The following is a 19,968-nucleotide window of genomic DNA, read 5'->3' on the forward strand; positions in this document are numbered from 1 at the left end:
ATGAGGGAGGGGCCAGGCAAAAGAAGAGCAGACCTAAAAATGTTCTCAGCCAGTGGTTCTTAAACTTCAGCACACATCAGAATCACCTGTGCCCCGGAAAGCATGGCTTGCTTGGCCCACCCCAGGGTTTCTGATTCAGGAGGTCTGGGCGGGGCTGGAGAATGTGCATTTCCAATCAGTTCCCTGGAGATTGTGATGCTTTCTCTGCAGGAGCCACAGTTCAAGCAGAGAGGACTGCAGAGGCTTGAGACAGGAAAGAGTTTGATAGGTTCCAGGACAAGAAAGGAGTCCGGTGTGGCTGGAGGGTAATGACTGAGGGGCTGGAGAGGGAGGCAGGTATCACAACATGCAGTGGAGACACAGACACAGGCACACACACACACACACACACACACACACACACACACGATGTTTGAAGTGGGGTGTGCGTGCGGGGTTAATGACCTGATTTGCCTTTGCAATTGTTATTTCATTTGATTCTCTTCGCAGTCACCATGCTGTGAACTCGGTGCCTTTGATCTCTGTAAACCACCCCACCCCGCACCTTCCACAGAGTAGATGCTGGCTAAATTGTATTATGTGCCAGATGCTGTCCTAAGCTCTTTATAAACATGATCTCATTTAATCCTCCTAATGACCCTGTGAAGCAGGAACTGTTATAATCCCATTTTACAGATGAGGAACACTGAGGCATCAGAGAGGTTACATAACTTGCCTGGGGTCACATAACTAGGAAATAACAGCCTGGCTGGTAAGCTCCAGCTGAGCCCTCAGCCTCCACCCTGCGCTGCCTCTGCTGCCCCACGATGCTGCCCTTTTACATGAGTGACCAACCTTGAAAGGCAGTCAGGTCAGACATGATGATCACCATCATTTAAAGATGGGGAAACTGGCCGGGCGTGGTGGTTCACGCCTGTAATCCCAGCACTTTGGGAGACCAAGGTGGGTGGATCACAAGGTCAGGAGATCGAGACCATCCTGGCTAACACAGTGAAACCCCGTCTCTACTAGAAATACAAAAAATTAGCCGGGCATGCTGGCAGGTACCTATAGTCCCAGCTACTTGGGAGGCTGAGGCAGGAGAATGACGTGAACCCGGGAGGCAGAGCTTGTAGAGAGCCGAGATCGCACCACTGCACTCCAGCCTGGGTGACAGAGCGAGACTTCGTCTCAAAAAAAAAAAAGATGGGGAAACTGAGGCTCAGACAGGCACCTGGTCATAGGTAGAGGAAGGGTATGACCCAGATCTCCTGAGGCCAGATCTCAAGGTCTTGTCCCAAAACTGGGCTGCCACAAACCTGGAGTCTCCAGTGTGCCTGGTGCTGAACCAGGCAGACAAAGAAGTTAACTGAGAAAGAAAAGGCCCCCGCCTGGCAGGTGTGAGGGCGAGGCTGGTACCCTGCAGCGATGGGACTGATAGCTTTGTTCTCGGGCTGGGCGCCCTGTCCGCAGCCTCCTCCTTACCTGGGCTGGGGCAGCAGCTGGGCTCCTGTGCCTGGAGGTGCCAACAGGGCCGGTCATTCACAAAGCCACCGTTGGTTTTGTAGCCATAAAGAAAGATACAGCCCTTCCCTCGGGGAGCGAAAGCTGATACCGTAAACACTGTGGGCTCTATCTTTGATCTGGTGGGTCATAGGAATGGCTTTTCTCCCCAGGTAGGGTTACCAGGAGAGGACTGGGCAGACCTTTGGGAAGCTGTGCCCTGCTGAACAGATGGTGCAGGGTGGGAGGGCAGGTCTGAGAGGGGAGCCAAACAATTACCCCCAGGTCTGGAACCCAGACACCAAATTTCAGGCCTTGGGGAAATTCTCAGTTTTAAAATAAATCCCTGGGGCTGCTTGTAACTTTTAGTCTTTGGCTTTAAAAATAGTTATTTTCTAGATAAAGGAAAATAATAACTTGCAAACTTGAAAAAGCCACAAACCCCTTTATGGCCGGGTGCTGTGGCTCATGCTTGTAATCCCAGCACTTTGGGAGGCCAGGGTGGGCAGATCCCTTGAGGTCAGGAGCTCGAGACTAGCCTGCTCAACATCGTGAAACCCCATCTCTGCTAAAAATACAAAAATTAGCCTGGCATGGTGGCAGGCGCCTGTAATCCCAGCTACCTGAGAGGCTGAGGCAGGAGAATTGCTTGAACCCAGGAGGCAAAGGTTGCAGTGAGCTGAGATTGCACCACCGCACTCCAGTCTGGGTGGCAGCAAGACTCCATTAAAACAAAACAAAACAGCCACAAACACCTTTAAACTACATGTTGGTAAAGGCTAGTGTCAGGCCCGGAAGAGACCTAGGGGTGGGATGGTGGATGGAGGGCCCGGGTCTGAAATGCTTTTGTCTCTTCCTATGAGCTGATTTTGATTTGGGGTCATTTCCCTGGTATTGCGTTGAGTCATAGCTCTGTTCAAGAAGATGGTTATTTTCAAACTAACTTTAAAAATTGAGAGTGGCTTCTCTTATTCTGCTTCCTCTATCTATGATGCTCTTGTTTTTCAGCTCTGTGAACTCCTAGTTATCCCTCAAGACCCTATTCAAACATCACCTTCAAAACTGCCATATCCTACCCCCTTTCAACCCTAGAAAATCATGAATACATCCAATTATCCCTTCGTTATGCTCCATCTAAAAGTGCCTGTTCACAACTTCACATAACATGGGAGTTCACCATCAAGGTCGTTTTTTCTGGCCAGATGACCCACAGAACTCGATAAAAGACTTTTTTACATATCATTTTATCCCCAATACCCAGCACATTGCCTGATACTTAACAAATGACCTTGACTGGGCGCAGTGGCTCATGCCTGTAATCCCAGCACTTTGGGAGGCTGAGGTGGGCGAATTACCTGAGGTCGGGAGTTCAAGACCAGCCTGACCAACATGGAGAACCCTGTCTCCACTAAAAATACAAAATTAGCCAGGTGTGGTGGCACATGCCTGTAATCTCAGCTACTCGGGAGGCTGAGACAGGAGAATCGCTTGAACCCAGGAGGCAGAGGTTGTGGTGAGCTGAGATAGCACCATTGCACTCCAGCCTGGGCAACAAGAGTGAAACTCCATCTCGAAAAAAAAAAAAATGGCCTTGAATGAATGTTGTTGAATGAATGTTATTTGCTCTGCATCATAAGTAGAGTAAAGAGAAAGAAATATTTATAAGCATCTATCACAGACCAAGTACTGTGTAGCCGTCATCTATATGTTATTTAATTTCATCTCTATTAGAAGAGCTTTCATTTGTTTAAATCTAGACTACACGGGCAGTGATATCTTAACACAGTTAAGATACCTGGGAGGCTGGGCACAGTGGCTCATACCTGTAATCCCAGCATTTTGGGAGGCCGAGGCAGGTGGATCACCTGAGGTCAGGAGTTTGAGACCAGTCTGGCCAACGTGGCCAAACTCTGTCTCTACTAAAAATAGAAACATTAGCCAGGTGTGGTGGCGGGTGCTTGTAGTCCCAGCTACTTGGGAGGCTGTGGGGGGAGGGTTGCTTGAACCCAGGATGCGGAGGTTGCAGTGAGCTGAGATCGCACCACTGTACTCCAGCCTCTGTCTCTAAATAAATAAATACATACATACATAAATAAAAGATACCTGGGAAAACAGTTGATGAATACCTGTAAGGTGCTACAGGGCTGTAGGAAATGCAAAGAAGGACAATGTCTGTCTTCTGGGAGTTTCAGATATTATTGAGAACACATATATGTACACATGCACACATCCCACACATATATACCTTACTCACTCAAAGAAAGATTATTGAACTTGTAAAACACACTGATTTCTAAATGCCTGCTACAGACCTAAATGTGATAGAAATGGGAAGAATGAGAGATCACTGTGGGCTCCAGTGTTTTTGAAGAAACCTCAGATGTGAGTCTCTCCCAGTGGCCTATATTCTCATATGCCTAGAGACTGGGAACAGATGAGATGATCTCCAGCAGTCTGCTGGCTGGAGAATGGAGAATTGTTTATAACGATACCTTATATTAATGACTTTTCAAAAAGTGCTGTAACATCCATGATCTTATTTTTATCTCCAAAGTCATACAGCTGATAATGAAGCAGAGCCTGGGGTTGGATTCTCTCTCTGTCAATTACTAGTGGGGCTTCTGTCTGCCCATATGGCATCTCTGTGCAAATTGGAAAACAATGCCCCTTGCTCAGGTAAAATTGTGTTAAATTTAGTATATTACCGCATAGCTTGAACAACTGTGGTGGCAGCCTTATCCTGGTTGTGCTTTCCGGAACATCTGCACTGCAATCTTCCTGGCTGAGGGCACACATGTGCCACACTCTCATCGCTTATGCTCCCTGCCCACCCCTGCCCTCCAATGCCAGGGCATGTCTGTCTCTGGCAGCTTGTACCTTTGCCTTAACCCGAATTCCTCCATTAAGTAAAGGGATTATACCAGGTTCAAAGTGGGGAAGGGTAAGGAATTAGGCCCCCTGAAGTGTGTCTGGGAGAGGCACAGTGGTGCATATGAGAGTGTCAGCAATGTACTTGCAGCTGTTCTGAGTGTGTGTGTGATCCATTGTATGGTGTGGGTTTTAAGTAGGAGAGGACTCTCCCCTGCAGCTTCAGAACTTTGGCTGGTGTCTCCACACATCCCTTCATTCCCTGACATGTACGATGTGAATACTACACATACCTCCCACCCCAGATCCTTTATACAGTGCTGAACCTGAGCAACTGTATATAGTGATCCTTGGATTGGAAGGTCATTAATTTATTATTTATTTATTTACTTATATTTATTTATTAAATAAAGTAAGTTTCAGTGTAACAGTGAGATATTTGTTTATTTTTGAGACAGGGTCTCACTCTGGTTGCCCAGGCTGGAGTGCAGTGGTGCAATCAGGGCCTCCACCTCCTGGGTTCAGGTGATCCTCCCACCTCAGCCTCCTGAGTAGCTGGGACTATAGGCCACCATACCTGGCTAATTTTTGTATTTTTAGTAGACTCTGGGTTTCGTCATGTTGGCTAGGCTGGTGTCAAACTCCTGAGTTCAAGTAACCCACCCGCCTCAGCCTCCCAAAGTGCTGGGATTATAAAGGCATGAATCACTGCTCCCAGCCTGTCCTTAATTTTTTAAAATTGTGAATATTACAAAAGTTACCTGCTCTTTTCTAACAAATTAAATTAAATAGGGATACAAAAACAAATTGAACACTCATTCTTGCTACTCTTTGCCTCTCATGCCTACTAAGTAACCAGTGCTAAGCTTGCTTGCATATTTCCACTACTTAATAGTGCATTTTTTTTTCATATTTTTTTCCATATTTCCAGTACTTAATGCGTGATAAGGGAAACAGAAGCAAACATATGTATGCATATATGGGTTTTTGTTTCTTTAAACAAGTGTTTTAACAAAATTGAATCATACTATATATGTACTTTTTAATTTTTTGTTGTTGTTGTTGAGACGGAGTCTCACTCTGTCGCCCAGGCTGGAGTGCAGTGGCGTGATCTCGGCTCACCGCAAACTCTGCCTCCTGGGTTCACGCCATTCTCTTGCCTCAGCCTCCCAAATAGTTGGGACTACAGGTGCCCGCCACCACGCCTGGCTAATTTTTTTGTATTTTTAGTAGAGACGGGATTTCACCGTGTTAGCCAGGATGGTCTCAATCTCCTGATCTCATGATCTGCCCGCCTCGGCCTCCCAAAGTGCTGGGATTACAAGCATGAACCACCGTGCCCAGCACTTTTTAATTTTTTAAAAATGTTTACATTTTAGTTAATTAGTTAATTAATTTTTTGGAGATGGAGTCTCACTCTGTCACCCAGGCTGTCCTGCCTCAGCCTCCTAAGTAGCTGGGACTACAGGTGCATGCCACGATGCCCAGCTAATTTTTGTATTTTTAGTAGAGACGAGGTTTCACCATGTTGGCCAGGATGGCCTCTATCTCCTGACCTCGTGATCTGCCTGCCTTGGCCTCCCAAAATGCTGGATTATAGGTGTGAGACACCGTGCCCGGCCATGCCTGGCTAATTTTTTTTTTTTTTTTTTGTATTTTTAGTAGAGATGGGGTTTTACCATGTTGGCCAGGCTGGTCTCGAACTCCTGACCTCAGGTGATCCGCATGCCTTGGCCTCCCAAAGTGCTGGGATTACAGGCATGAGCCACCATACCCGGCCCTATGCCCTTTTATAAAGTTTAAGAATATAGTGTGGAAATCTACAGTCTGGGCCAATACGTTGGCATGTGCTCGTTAATATTTTTGATAACTGCATGATATTCCATAGTGTAGTTGTACAATAATTTGTTTTAAATTTACATTTAATTTAATTTATTTTTTTTTGTTAGAGACAGGGTCGTGTTCTGTTTCCTGGGCTGGGGTGCCGTGGTGTGACCATAACTCACTGCAGACTTGAACTCCTGGGTTCAAGTGATCGTCCCACCTCAGTCTCTTGAGTGAATGGAACTACAGGTACATGCCACCACACTTGGCTAAAACTTAACAATTTATGTAGAAATGGGGGTCTCACTATGTTACCCAGGCTGGTCTTGAACTCCTAGACTCAAGTGATCCTCCTGCCTTGGCCTCCCAAAGCACTGGGATTACAGGTGTGAGCCACTGTACATGGCCTCTCTTTTTCTGACTGTCTTTTTCTTTTTTCTTTTTTTTTTTTTTGAGACGGAGTCTCGCTCTGTCGCCCAGGCTGGAGTGCAGTGGCGGGATCTCGGCTCACTGCAAGCTCCGCCTCCCGGGTTTACGCCATTCTCCTGCCTCAGCCTCCCGAGTAGATGGGACTACAGGCGCCCGCCACCTTGCCCGGCTAGTTTTTTTTGTATTTTTTTAGTAGAGACGGGGTTTCACCGTGTTAGCCAGGATGGTCTCGATCTCCTGACCTCGTGATCCGCCCGTCTCGGCCTCCCAAAGTGCTGGGATTACAGGCTTGAGCCACCGCGCCCGGCCTGACTGTCTTTTTCTAATCAATTTGTAGGCAATCTTTGTGTGTTAGGGCTATCAATTCTTATGTTATGGGCTACCAATTCTTATGTTTCTTTCAGTCTTTTGTCTTTTAGTTTTGTTTAAGGTGTCTTTTACCATATTTTACATTTTATATAATCAAATGTGTGTTTTTAATGTCTTCTAGTACAGAGTCTGGCCTGTGTGGGTCTCCAGTTCCTACAGTTATATAAACATTCTACATTTCTTCATTGAAAAAAAAAATAGTACATTGTGAATCCATTTGGGTTTTATTTTAAAATCTTTTGGGAGGTATGGAGAAGTATTTAAATCTCTCTGAGGCTTCAGTTTCCTCTGTTGTAACATGGGCATCATTAGGACGAAAGAAAACGTGTGTAAAACTTACAACATGATGCCTGCAACAGGGCTGATACTCAGTACGTGGTTGTAAGAGTTAGTTTGTGAGTGATGGCATGCACTTGTTGTCCCAGCTACTTGGGAGGCTGAGTGGGGAGGACCACTTAAGGCCAGGAGTTCAAGTCGAGCCTAAGCAAAGTAGCCAGATTTCCATCTCTTAAAAAAATAAAAAATAGGCCGGGCGTGGTGGCTCACGCCTGTGATCTCAGCACTTTGGGAGGCCAAGGCGGGCAGATCACCTGAGGTCAGGAGTTTGAGACCAGCCTGGCTAACATGGTGAAACCCTGTTTCTACTAAAAATACAAAAAAAATAGCCGGGTGTGGTGGCATACGCCTGTAGTCCCAGCTACTTGGGAGGCTGAGGCAGCAGAATCGCTTGAACCTGAGAGGCAGAGGTTGCAATGAGCCGAGATTGCACCATTGCACGCCAGCTTGGGCAACAAGAGTGAAACTCCGCCTCAAAAAAATATAAAAATAAAAATAAAAATAAATAAAAGAGAGTTAGAACTAGAATCCTGACTGTGGCCTAGAGTTTTTTTCCTCCATCTCAGTAACTTGGCTCATATTGGTGACTTTGCTTTTTTCTCTTGGACAGATGTGCTGCTTTGAACTGGGTGAGTGCTCCCTCCTGGTGCTGGAGCTGGGGTTGGGCACTGAGCCAGGATGGGAAGAAGCAAGGAGGAGTGGTTTACAGAAAGTATTTCTGTGTAAGGGATTCCACACTTGGAAGTTCCCTCTGGACACCAGTGGGACCTGAACTCACACTGCGTCAGGGCCTCCTGAGCTCCTGAGGGACATCAGGTCACCAACTCCCTGTTTAGGATGGACTCTCCCTGTGGGAACAGGGAAAGAACTGGAGCTGAAGTAGATGTGAGAGGTGAGGGTGGCAGACTGTTGGGGCTCTGGAGAATCTTCCAGACATTTCTGCTGCCTCTCCCAGCAGACTATGCCAATGAACGAATCAGAAAGCTTAAAGAGGGAAGCAGAAGATGAAAGAAATCCTGGGACCATGAAGCTTCAGAGGGCTGGGTGCCACAGTCCCCAGGCTCGGGAATGAACGCCTTAGCTGGAGCGTCGGGGCTTGGTGTCCCTGGACTACCCACACCAGGCAGGTTGCTATGCATGCTCACGTCATCATCCATATTCAATTTCATCAATTACACTCAGTAATGTCCTTGACAACTATTTTTTTCTTCAATTCAGGATTTAATCCAGGATCACACATTGCATTTAATTGTTATTGTCTCTTCAGTTCTTTTAAATTGGGCAATTCCTTAGCCTTCTTTGTGTTTTATGACCTTGACTTTTTGTATGTGTGTGGCAAAAAAGTTCAAATTATACCTTGACATTTTAAAATAGTACAGGTCAATTATTAAGTAACATTTCTTGTGATTAAATTCAGGTTATGGGTTTTGGGCAGGACACTGGGGAGATGCTGTGACCTCCTCAGAACACCATATCAAAGATACACATGATGTTGGCCTATTCCAACACTGGGGATGTTAACTTTTTTTTTTTTCTTTTTAGATGGAGTTTCACTCTTATTGCCCAGGCTGGAGTGCAATGGCGCAATCTTGGCTAACTGCAACCTCTGTCTCTCTGGTTCAAGAGTTTCTCCTTCCTTAGCTTCCCAAGTAGCTGGGATTACAGGCCCGCCTGCCACCATGCTGGGTTAATTTTTTGTATTTTTGGTAGAGATGGGGTTTCACCATGTTGACCAGGCTGGTCTCGAACTCCTGACCTCAGGCGATCCACCAGCCTTGGCCTCCCAAAGTGTTGGGATTACAGACGTGAGCCACTGCACCCAGCCAGCGGACGTTAACTTTTGATCACTGGCTAAGGTAGTAGCCTTCAGGTTTCATCACTGTAAAGTTACTATGTTTCCTCTTTGTAATTAATAAGTAATTTATGGGGAGATGCCTTGAGACTTTGTAAATATCTTGTTCCTCATTAAACTTTGAACCACCAGTTTAAATATCCACTGATGATTTTGTAACATCATTATTCCTTGTTAATTTATTAATTAACATTTTACTGTAAGAAGAGCTTTTCCTTGACCTTCCCATGTATGCATAAATGGATGGATGGATGGATATCAGTATGAACTTGTAGGTTGTTATTTTATTAGTGGGTTATAATCCATTACTGTTAGCATTTATTTATTGCTCAAATTGTCACAGATTTGGCTGGTGGGTGTGGTGTGGGATTTTGTTTTGTTTTGTTTTGCTTTTTTAGCCTACTGTTTTCTCACTTATTTATTTAGTCATTTTACCTATGGGTAAAATTTATTTACCCATAAACTTTTTCCAACTCGGGTGACTCTGACTTAGAATCAATTTTGAAACTGGAGACGACTTTGCATGTCATGTTGCTTTGCCCAACCTCTTTATTTTACATATGAAAGCTCTGACCGCCCCCAACACTTAAGCATGTTTTCAAGGTCTTGTGGCTTGTTAGAGGCAGAGCATGAGCTGAAACCTGTGTCCTTGGCTCCTGGGAGGACATTTCCAGCCTCCTTAGCATCGAGAAGCTTCTACTGTTACAGTTCTTTAGGCAACTGGAACTCCCCATGTCCTGTGTGGGCTGTCAGGAACTGATGGTTCCAGTATTTATTGACAAGGCTTTTCGCGGAGTTCTTGGGCATCCTCCCTGAATCCTTAACCTTGGCAATGGAAAAAGAGGGTTCTCAGGGTCTTCAGAACTTCTATCATGTTGAATAATTTCCAAGGGCCTTGTGGTGGCCAAGATATGAAAAATGAAAAACTCATGCTGGCCGGGCGTGATGGCTCATGCCTGTAATCCCAGCACTTTGGGAGGCCGAGGCAGGCAGATCTTGAGGTCAGGAGTTTGAGACCAGCCTGACCAACATGTTGAAACCCCGTCTCTACTAAAAATACAAAAATTAGCTGGGTGTGGTGGCATGTGCCTGTAATCCCAGATACTCAAGGCAGGAGAATCGCTTGAACCCGGGAGGTGAAGGTTGCCAGTGAACTGAGATCACACCACTGCACTCAAGCCTGGATAACAGAGCCAGACTCGTCTCAAACAAAAAACAAAAAACAAAAACAAACAAACAAAAAAACTAATGCCTACCAACTTCTCACATTCTCACAGTTTACAGTTTGTTGGTGGGTTTCCCTCCCTCCCTCCCTCCCTCCCTTCCTTCCTTTCTTCCTTCCTCTCTTTTCTTTCTTTCTCTTTCTTTCTTTCTTTCTTTCTTTCTTTCTTTCTTTCTTTCTTTCTTTCTTGTCTTGGCCTATTGCCCAGGCTGGAGTGCAGTGGTGCAATCATAGCTCACTGCAGCCTCGACATCCTGGCCTCAAATGATGTCCCCACCCCAGCCTCCCAAGTACTTGGGACTATAGGAGTCCACCACCACCCCCAGCTAATTTTTAATTGAGATGAAGTCTCACTATGTTGCCCAGGCTGGTCTCGAACTCTTAGCCTCAAGTAATTCTCTTTCCTTAGCTTCCCGAGTTGTGGGGATTACAGATGTGAGTCACCATCCTTGTCCTCTTATTGGTAGGACTCTATGTGACATTGTGAAGGTAATCTGTGGTCTGCTTGTCCAATATCCCTCCTATATTCCTTTGCCACTATCCTTCCATTTTTTTTGGAGTGGGGAGGATCACTACCCCATTTCTAGTCCATGTGATTTGGGAAGGCCTGACCCTCCATAGGCAATCAGATCAGCATGGTAGTTAACTCAGAAATGGGCATGTGACCCAAGCTAGGCCCATGACAGTCATCCCTGCACTTTTGCTGAAACTGCTGGGAATGAGGTGCTTTCTTTTCATTGGAATAGCTACTTGCAAGGCAGTAAGTAACGTGAAATTTCTGGGGCCATCTTTGCTGCTCTCTCAAAAGAGCCTGCTTGAAAAATGGAGCCAACGCAGAAGAAATGAAGGGACAGAATAAGTTTTGGTTGATATTAGCTGACCCCTGATCCCACTGAGCCAGAAGCCATCTACTCATGGACATTTTTAGTTATGAGAGCCAAATAATTTGCTGCCTTGCTGGATTGAGCTAGTTTTCAGTCACTTGCAGTGAAGAGAGTCCTGCCTCATTTCACTTCCTTTTAGGCTTAGGTCCCGCCTCTCACAGCTTTAGAGCCGTAAAAAGGATAAAGTGAACCCAGGCAGTGCTGAGCTAGCCAGTCTCCTGGCTAAGTGTGCAAAGAACTCTGGAATTACTACTACCCTGGTCTGATCAGTAGCCTTGCCTGCTGCTTACCATACAGCCATAGGGGTATTGCTTCCTTGAGCCCTGAGGCACTATACCTGTTTTTAAAAATGATTTTTATTTAGGTCAGGTGTGGTGGCTCACGCCTGTAATCCCAGCACTTTGGGAGGCTAAGGCGGGCAGATCACTTGAGGTCAGGAGTTTGAGACTAGCCTGGCCAACATGGCAAAACCCCGTCTCTACTAAAAATATATGATTAGCTGGGCGTGGTGCCTCACATCTGTAATCTCAGCTACTTGGGAGACTGAGGCATGAGAATCACTTGAGTCTGGGAGGTGGAGGCTGCAGTGAGCTGAGATTGCACCACTGGGCTCCAGCCTGGGTGACAGAGCGAGACTCCATCCGAAGAAAAATAAAAGATTTTTATTTAAAAAATGTTTTGTAGAGATGGTGTCTTGCTATGTTGCCTAGGCTGGGTCTCAAACTCCTAGCCTAAAGCTCCGGGATTATAGATGTGAGCCACTGTGCTTAGCCAGCACTATACTTCTATTAGTTGCCAATGCTTGCTTTGTTCTGTATTGTCTAGCGCATGCTTGAGTGTGAGTGTATGAGTGTGTGTGTGATCACGTGTGTGAGCGTGTGTGTGTGTGTTCCTTTTACTCCCACCTTGCAGGGTTATTGCAAGCATCAGGTGGGATAATGTAGGTACAGCACTCAGCCCAGTGCCTGGCACAAATATTGAGTGCTCTCTGCCTTCCCCTTTTCTCCTCCTGATTCAGAGAATGACTTAAGGATCTGTGATGTGTTCCAATTTTCAATGTCCTCAATAAATAATGGGGAGTTGAAATACTGTTGCCAGAAATTTGCACTAGTTTTAATTAATTTTATCTGTTTAGAGTAAGATATCTCAAAGTCACTGAATAAATTTATGTCACATATGTTTATGCACATCAGTATTTTTCTTGAGAACTGACAGCCTTAGTCCTTGTTTTGTTCCCTGATGCTGCAGCAGAGGCCAAATGTGTCCTGATTTCTTGAGTGATGGCTGCCAGCTCTCCGAGTGTCACAGTAGGTGAGTCCTCCATGGGGGCAAGTGCCAAGGATGAGTGTGGCCAGGCAGCATCTGCAAGCCCATTTTGTCTATTCTTTATTTTTGTAATACATTTTATTCTTAGGTTATAAACATGTTTATGTTTATTAATATATTTAATGTAAGTTTATATTTATAAATATAAACTTTATAAAGTGTAGTTTGTATGTATAAACCTTAAATATGTTTTGACTTATCCATATAAGTTTTTGTAACTTATATGGATAAGGCAAAACATGTAGAGTATACAAAATATTAATTTTGTTACCCATTTTAACCCCACCCTCTGAAGTAAACATTATAACCAGCTTCATGTGTATCTCTCTACATTTTTTATATACTACACTTTTCCCACATTTTTACACTTTTATACATTTTCCTATTTTCTTGTTTACATATGCAAATATATAAACATACATATTTGCTTATAGGATGCCCCTTTTAATTTTTTAATGCAAAATAACATCATATTCTGTTCCTTGCTCTTTCCCCTTCCTTCCTTCCTTCTTTCCTTCCTTCCTTCCTCTCTTTTCTTTCTTTCCCTTCCTTCCTTCCTCCTTTCCTCCCTCCCTCCCTCCCTCCCTCCCTCCCTCCCTCCCTCCCTTCCTTCCTTCCTTCCTTCCTTCCTTCCTTCCTTCCTTCCTTCCTTCCTTCCTTCCTTCCTTCCTTCTTTCCTTCTTTCTTTTCTCTCTTTCTCTCTCTCTTTCTTTTGTCTGGCTCTGTCACCCAGGCTAGAGTGCAGTGACACAATCATAGCTCACTGCAGCCTCGACCTCGACCTCCTGGGCTCAAGTGGTCCTCCTGCCTCTGCAGGGATTATAGGAGTGAGCCACTGTGCCCGGCCTCTTTTCCTTTTTTTAAACCTAATAATCCCATGCTTCTTTTTGGGTCAATGTAGATAGATCTAACTCCTTCTTCATAGTGGCTTGTCTTCCATTGTATGGTTGTACCATGATTGATTTATTTAACTGATCTCCTATCAATGGATTTTTCAGGTCCTTTATAGCTTTTTGCAATTACACATAATGCTGACATAAATACCCTTGCAAATATTTTTTTTATATTCAAGGAAACATTTGGTGATTCTACTCTTTTGGCCCATGTGTCACATATGAAGGACACTTACTATATCAACCCTTAATCTGTCCATCAGTCTGCCACATGAGAAGGCATCTTTTTTTTTTTTGAGATGGGGTCTCAAAAAATCAGGCTGGAGTGCAGTGGTGCGATCTCAGCTCACTGCAATTTCCACCTCCCAGGTTCAAGCGATTCTCCTGCCTCGGCCTCCTGAGTAGCTGAGATTACAGGTGTGCGCACCATCACACTTGACTAATTTTTGTATTTTTAGTAGAGACAGGGTTTCACCATGTTGGTCAGGCTGGTCTCGAACTCCTGATCTCAGGTGATCCACCCTCCCTCGGCCTCCCAAAGTGTTGGGATTATAGGCGTGAGCCACTGCGTCTGACTGAGAAGGCATCCTTTTACCTCCCTTTCCAGGACATGTTTTTAGCAGAGCCCTGTTGGGAAAAACACCAGTTTATGAATGTAGAACCTGGGCCCAAATGTAAGACCAGCCTCACTCCAGATCTAGCCTGGAGCAGTGATTTCTCTGTCCCTCCCATTCTCCCTGTCTCATGTGACCTGAGCACCTCCCCGCGCCTCCATGGTCAGTGACAAGCTGTAATTGGAGCGAAAGGGCTTTGAAGTTCCGATAAATGAGATAATAAATCTCTGCTCTCCGGGGATACAGGGCAGTGTCTGTGCCTATTGAATGGCCTCAACAGTGCTGTGTATATAGTAACTACTTAATTAATATGAAATAAGAACAATAAATCCAGTGGTTGAAGTGATCCCTTTGAAGTTCAGGTCAACTCTGAGCCATCTGAGAAGAATGAATGGAATGGGTAATTGAAACTGATAGATAATCCCCAAACCTCAACTTACTAGTTAATAGGGTTAGGCTCTTTACCTATTAAACCCTTTGAGATACTCAATTTGAAAACTGCTAAAATAAATCCCATACTTTCATTTATTTTTTCATTGTTGTGGGGCAGGAGAAATTGAGCTGTGAAATGGCCACCAGGAAGGTGGCAGGATGACGAGTCAGGAGTCCTGCGTGAGACATCCGCAAACATCTCATAAGCAGCTTCTGAATCACACAGCATCAAGGCTGCCAAAGTGCCTGGCCAGTTTTGGACCTGGAGACCTAAGAATGGGTCTCCCTGTGGACTCCTCCTGACCTGGGTGGGGCAAGGCTCTGGGAAAATAGGTCAAATGACTCTTGGTCTAGAACCGTCTGGCTAGAGATGCCCCAACTTTGCCTTTTGGGCTATTCATCAAATCCAGCCTTTAGGACGCGACATCAGGGTGTCATTTCATGGGAGGATCTGGGTGCATTTTAGTTAAAAGAAGTGATGTCATCACATCCCTGCTGAAAAAAGGAAAAAGGACCCACTCTGTGCTGACATACCGAGTCCTGGGCAGGGAAGTCTGGACAGACACCTGGGCCCCCACCTGGCTTTTCTACCAGCTAGCTCTGTGACTCTGAGACCATTGTGTCAGTTTTCTCTGCCACAGTTCCTCCCTCTGCAAAATGAAGGGCTTGAAATGCAGGATTCTAAGATTGTGGCCATATCTGACTCTGATAACAACCCCATGAGCCTGAAGAATTCAGCACTGCTGCTCCATAGGGGGTTTCAGCAGGAAGCAGGCACAGATGGCTTTCTCTGGAACGTGTTCAGAAATGTGGTGTGTGATGTACGGTGTGAATGAAGCGTGGTGCCCTTTAAACACAGCTTCCCCCTGGGAGTGCTCTGAGCTCCTCGGGTTCTCTGGCTCTCATTCACATTCCACTGTCACTCTGGGCACAGGCAGCCCTCACGTGCTTGTGCACTGAGCACACACACACACCCCGCCCCGACTGACACACAGTTGGTGACTCACAACTGACACAATCATTACACATATCGGATGACTCAGCGGGGACGCTCACACACGGGCTCACGCTCACCATGACGTGTAGAAGTGGTTGTGCCCACAGCGTCAGGCACCCCCACAGCAGCCTTGGTGGAGGCTCTTGCTAGCGGTGTCTGCAAATGATTTGCATTCTTGGCTCTTTGGAACTGCCTGTTCTTTGTCTTTCTGTTCACTGCTCAACCCTTTCCTTCCCTTCTGTCCCAAACTTGGCTGGTTTTAGTCTCTTGCTCCCAAGCTCCTCAGCCAGCTTCCTGGACTGGCTCAGGCAGTCTCTAAGGCTCCTGCCAACTCCAAGGCTGCTTCTAATCAACTCCTCAGCTGGGAGGAGTCCCTTCCTCAGGGGGTCTCATTCCCTCCCCGACCTGAGCATCTCTTCCTGTCTTCTTCAGGAAGATCTTCAATATCTGTGCCATTTGAGCCAGCCCCTTTCACAAGACAAGGAGCACCCAGAGCCAGTCACATCATAGAAAGTGCTGGCGGCTTCTGGAGTCTCTGAGTCTTCAGTGTCTCTGGGGGTGCCCTTTCTCTTTCTGGCAGCCCGGGCAGATAGAAGTGTTGGGGTTCTTAGAAAATCATCTCTGGGAGTTGAGCAGAACCAGCTGGTTCTGGATAAGCAGAGAAAAAAGATGCTGCACGTCCCAGCCATAATGGGCTGGGAGGGACCTACCCCAGAATGGGAAGCAGGGTGGGGAGGAAAGAGAGGCCTGTGTCCATGGCTGCTGGCTGAGGTCTGATGGGAAGATAGGGGAACACGTCCTGGAGCTGCACTTCCTTACAATTCATCTTCTGCTTTCAGATTTAAGGTTACTTTGCCTAGAATAACTCCTGTCTTTCCTCTTTTCCTGGGGGAGCCCTCACACAGGAGAGGGAGTGTGGCAGAGTGTAATGTGAAGAGCCCAGGCCAGGGTCAGAGGCGCAGGCGTAAGTCTCTGCTAATAGCTCTGTGGTCCTGGGCTTGACATTAACCATTTGAGTCTCTGCTTCCTTGACTGTCAGATGTTCTAATAGCACTTTTCCGTATCCTCTGAAGATATGGGGGCGCGGATCAGGTGAGCTAGCAGACGTGACAATGCCTTCACAAATTAAAAGTGGCACACACAAAAAGTGAGAATTTGAACAGCAGCAAGGAGATGGTGGAGGAGCTGCCCACAGAGAGTCTTTGAGGGAGACCTGAAGATTCCCCTCCTGAACATGGGGTAAAGTCCCTGCTGGAATCCCAAGGCTGGTTCGGGACCTCCTTTGACTCCGGCACCAGAGGCCCAGACAAGTACTTGCTAGGCCCCTGCTTTGGACCCAGCTGTCATTGAGCTGAGTGTTTTCCTGGAGAGAGGAGAAGGGGTCCTTCCATGTGGATTTTCCCTAAGTATAGATGCTGGCCCAGCAATGCCAAGAACTGAGACACCCTGTGCCTAGCTCTTGGCTGGCTGCTTATAGCTTGAAATGCCCTTTTCAACTCTGAAACTTTTAGTCTGGCAATCCTTGAGAGCATTTTTTCCCTCCTACTTGGGTGAGAGCTTTATTTTTGACTTCATTCTATCCATCTGAAGAACTAGAATCCACAGGGAATGACCTTGCTTTAGCAGACCCGAGTCTTCGTCTCTCTACCTCAAGCCCTGCCCTGTGAATATCCTCAGCTCTCCCTACAACTTCAAATCTGGAAAAGGCACCAGGCACGGTGGCTTATGCCTGTAATCGCAGCACTTTGGGAGGCTGAGGTGGGTGGATCACCTGAGGTCAGGAGTTCGAGACCAGGTTGACCAACATGGTGAAACCCCGTCTCTACTAAAAATACAAAAATTAGCCCAGTGTGGTGGCGTGTGCCTGTTATCCCAGCTACTCAGGAAGTTGAGGCAGTAGAATCGCTTGAACCCAGGAGGCAGAGGTGCAGTGAGCCAAGATCGCATCACTGCCCTCCAGCCTGGGTGACACAGCGAGACTCTGTTTCAAAAAAAAAAAAAAAAAAAAATCTGGAAAAGGCTTCCTCAGCAAACAGACTTACAAAAATTTCCAGTTAGCTCTTTCCTTACAGTTGGTCTGCTGTTTTTGGATTTAAGGTTACTTTGCCAATGTGCCTGGCCTTAATGGTCAGTTAAATATTTAACATATATAGCATGTACATCAGACACGGTTCTAAGCATTTTTCTACAATATTAATTAATTTTCAGAAAACCCTTTATGGGGTAGGCACTCTCATCCCCATTTTGCTGCATAGGACTCCAAGGACAGAGGTTAAATAACATGCCTAAAGTGGGGCAGATTAGCGTACAGTGGCGGGCGTGGAATTCAACCCAGGCCACCTGCCTGGGGAAATTAGCCTGTGACCCCAGCTTTCTTCTGCCCACTGGTGGGCGGTGATTCCAATAGCACCATATGCTACTGATGGTTTTCTTGAAAGCAGCAGGAATTCCTGATCTACTGGCAAGAAGGAGAAATGAAGCAAAGCCAGAGCTGTTCAGACTCAGGTCCACTCCAGCACACGTGCCTGCGTTCTCATTCCTCAGGCTGGTCTCTTCCTTGACTCCTTCAAGAGCTGCATCTACAAGAGAATAGAGCCACTCTTTCCCTAACTGTCCTCTCCCCTCTTCTCTCTCTGGGGGAGTCCTGCAGAGCCATTGTTCTCCCAACCTCAGCTATTGGGCCTCTCTTGGCAAGGACCTAGCGGCGTCTCTTATTTACCCATTAACGATTAAGCTCCAGGCATTTGACATATAAACACAGAAAACATCAGCATCATTACGGCAAAGATTTCAAAAGATCTTTGGCAGGGAAGGGTTTGATATTTACTTAACAAAAGAATTCCTTACTTCGGTTTTAAGAAAGAATTCACAATAGGATTTAACAAGCCAGTTTCTCCAGTAAATTAAAAACATTCTTTTACTCATTCAGAATATGATTTGTGTTTTAAAAAATGTGTCTCACACACAACTTTTCAAGAGAACACTCGTGGCGTTTTCCCTGAGAGCTCTGTTCCCACGTTATCTTCCAGTGTTTCTCATTTGTTGAGATGGTCCCGCACTAAGCAGAGAGAGAGAGAATAGCTGCGGAGGAGGGGGTGTGCCTTAGGATCTAAGATTCCACCCCTAGCGACTCTTTCTTTTGTTTCAAGAGTGACTTCTACAGAAGGGTTTCTTTTGTTATACAAGAAGAGTGTTGCTAAGTATATCTTCCATGACTAGAGGTACTTAAGCCAGTCTATTAGAGTACTGGGCCCTTGGGAAGAGGAAGGAGGAAGGGGAGAAAGAACACAGGTAGGTTTATTGGGGGAAAGAAGGGATAGTCACCTGTTCATTTGTTTGTTTGTTAATAATGACTCATATTCCTACCATTGCAAGACATTTGGAATACAAAGGTAAATAAGATAATAGTACAGTCAAGGATCGGGTGCAGCGGCTCACACCTGTAATCCCAGTACTTTGGGAGGCTGAGGGGGGTGGATTACCTGAGGTCAGGAATTTGAGACCAGTCTGACCAACATAGTGAAACCCCGTTTCTACTAAAAATACAAAAAAATTTAGCCGGGCATGGCGGATGCCTATGATCCCAGCTACTCGGGAGGCTGAGGTAGGAGAATCACTTAATCTGGGAGACGGAGGTTGCGGTGAGCCAAGATCACACCACTGCACTCCAGCCTGGATGACAGAGCAAGACTCTGTATCAAAAAAAAAAAAAAAAAAGGAAAGCCACCCACTTGAGCAAGGGTAAAAACTCAGGATGGGGTGCCCAACTAGACGTGGGGACAGTGTTGGGGAAGCCACCACAGAGTTGACAGCAGAGTTTCCAAGGATGAGAAGTAATAATAATTTTTAAAAGGGTTAGGTGCAGTAAGTAGCTCATGCCTGTAATCCCAGCACTGTGGGAGGCTGAGGTGGGAGGATCGCTTGAGGCCAGAAGTTCCAGACCAGCCTGGGCAACATAGTGAGACGCCTTTCTACAAAAAATTAAAAAATTAGCTGGGTGTGGTGGCGGGCTCCTGTGGTCCCAGCTACTCAGAGGCTGAGGTGGGAGGATTGCTTGAGCCCAGGAGGTCCAGGCCGCAGTAAGCTCCACTCCAGCCTGGGTGACAGAGAGAGACTGTATCTCAACAACAACAACAAAAAATTAAGAAACATTCCTAAAACTTGTATTTGCTATATGCCCAACATATAATACTAAGCATCTTGCATTTTAACTCATATAATCTTCATAAAAATATAAGGAAAGAGCTACTGCTATCCTTATTTTACAGAAAAGCAACCAGGCTCAGAGAAGTTAGGTAATTTGCTAAAGCCCGCAGATAGTGAGCAGTAGAAATGGGAGAAAACCCAGGCTTTCCAGCTCCAGAGCTCATGGTTAGTGCTTTTAACCACTATTATATATTTTTGTATATAGAGGCAATTATTATTTTGACTATGAAATAT

At 45.8% G+C, this 19,968-nt stretch overlaps 1 pseudogene; it reads right to left on the bottom strand.

The window, feature by feature from the left end:
- Positions 1–59: 59 nt before the first annotated feature.
- LOC123575308 (uncharacterized protein LINC03042-like) lies at positions 60–16,354 on the bottom strand (annotated as a pseudogene).
- Positions 16,355–19,968: the final 3,614 nt, after the last annotated feature.

This window comes from Macaca fascicularis, chromosome 8 (assembly GCF_037993035.2).
Source record: "Macaca fascicularis isolate 582-1 chromosome 8, T2T-MFA8v1.1".
In the NCBI taxonomy this organism is placed as follows: domain Eukaryota; kingdom Metazoa; phylum Chordata; class Mammalia; order Primates; family Cercopithecidae; genus Macaca; species Macaca fascicularis.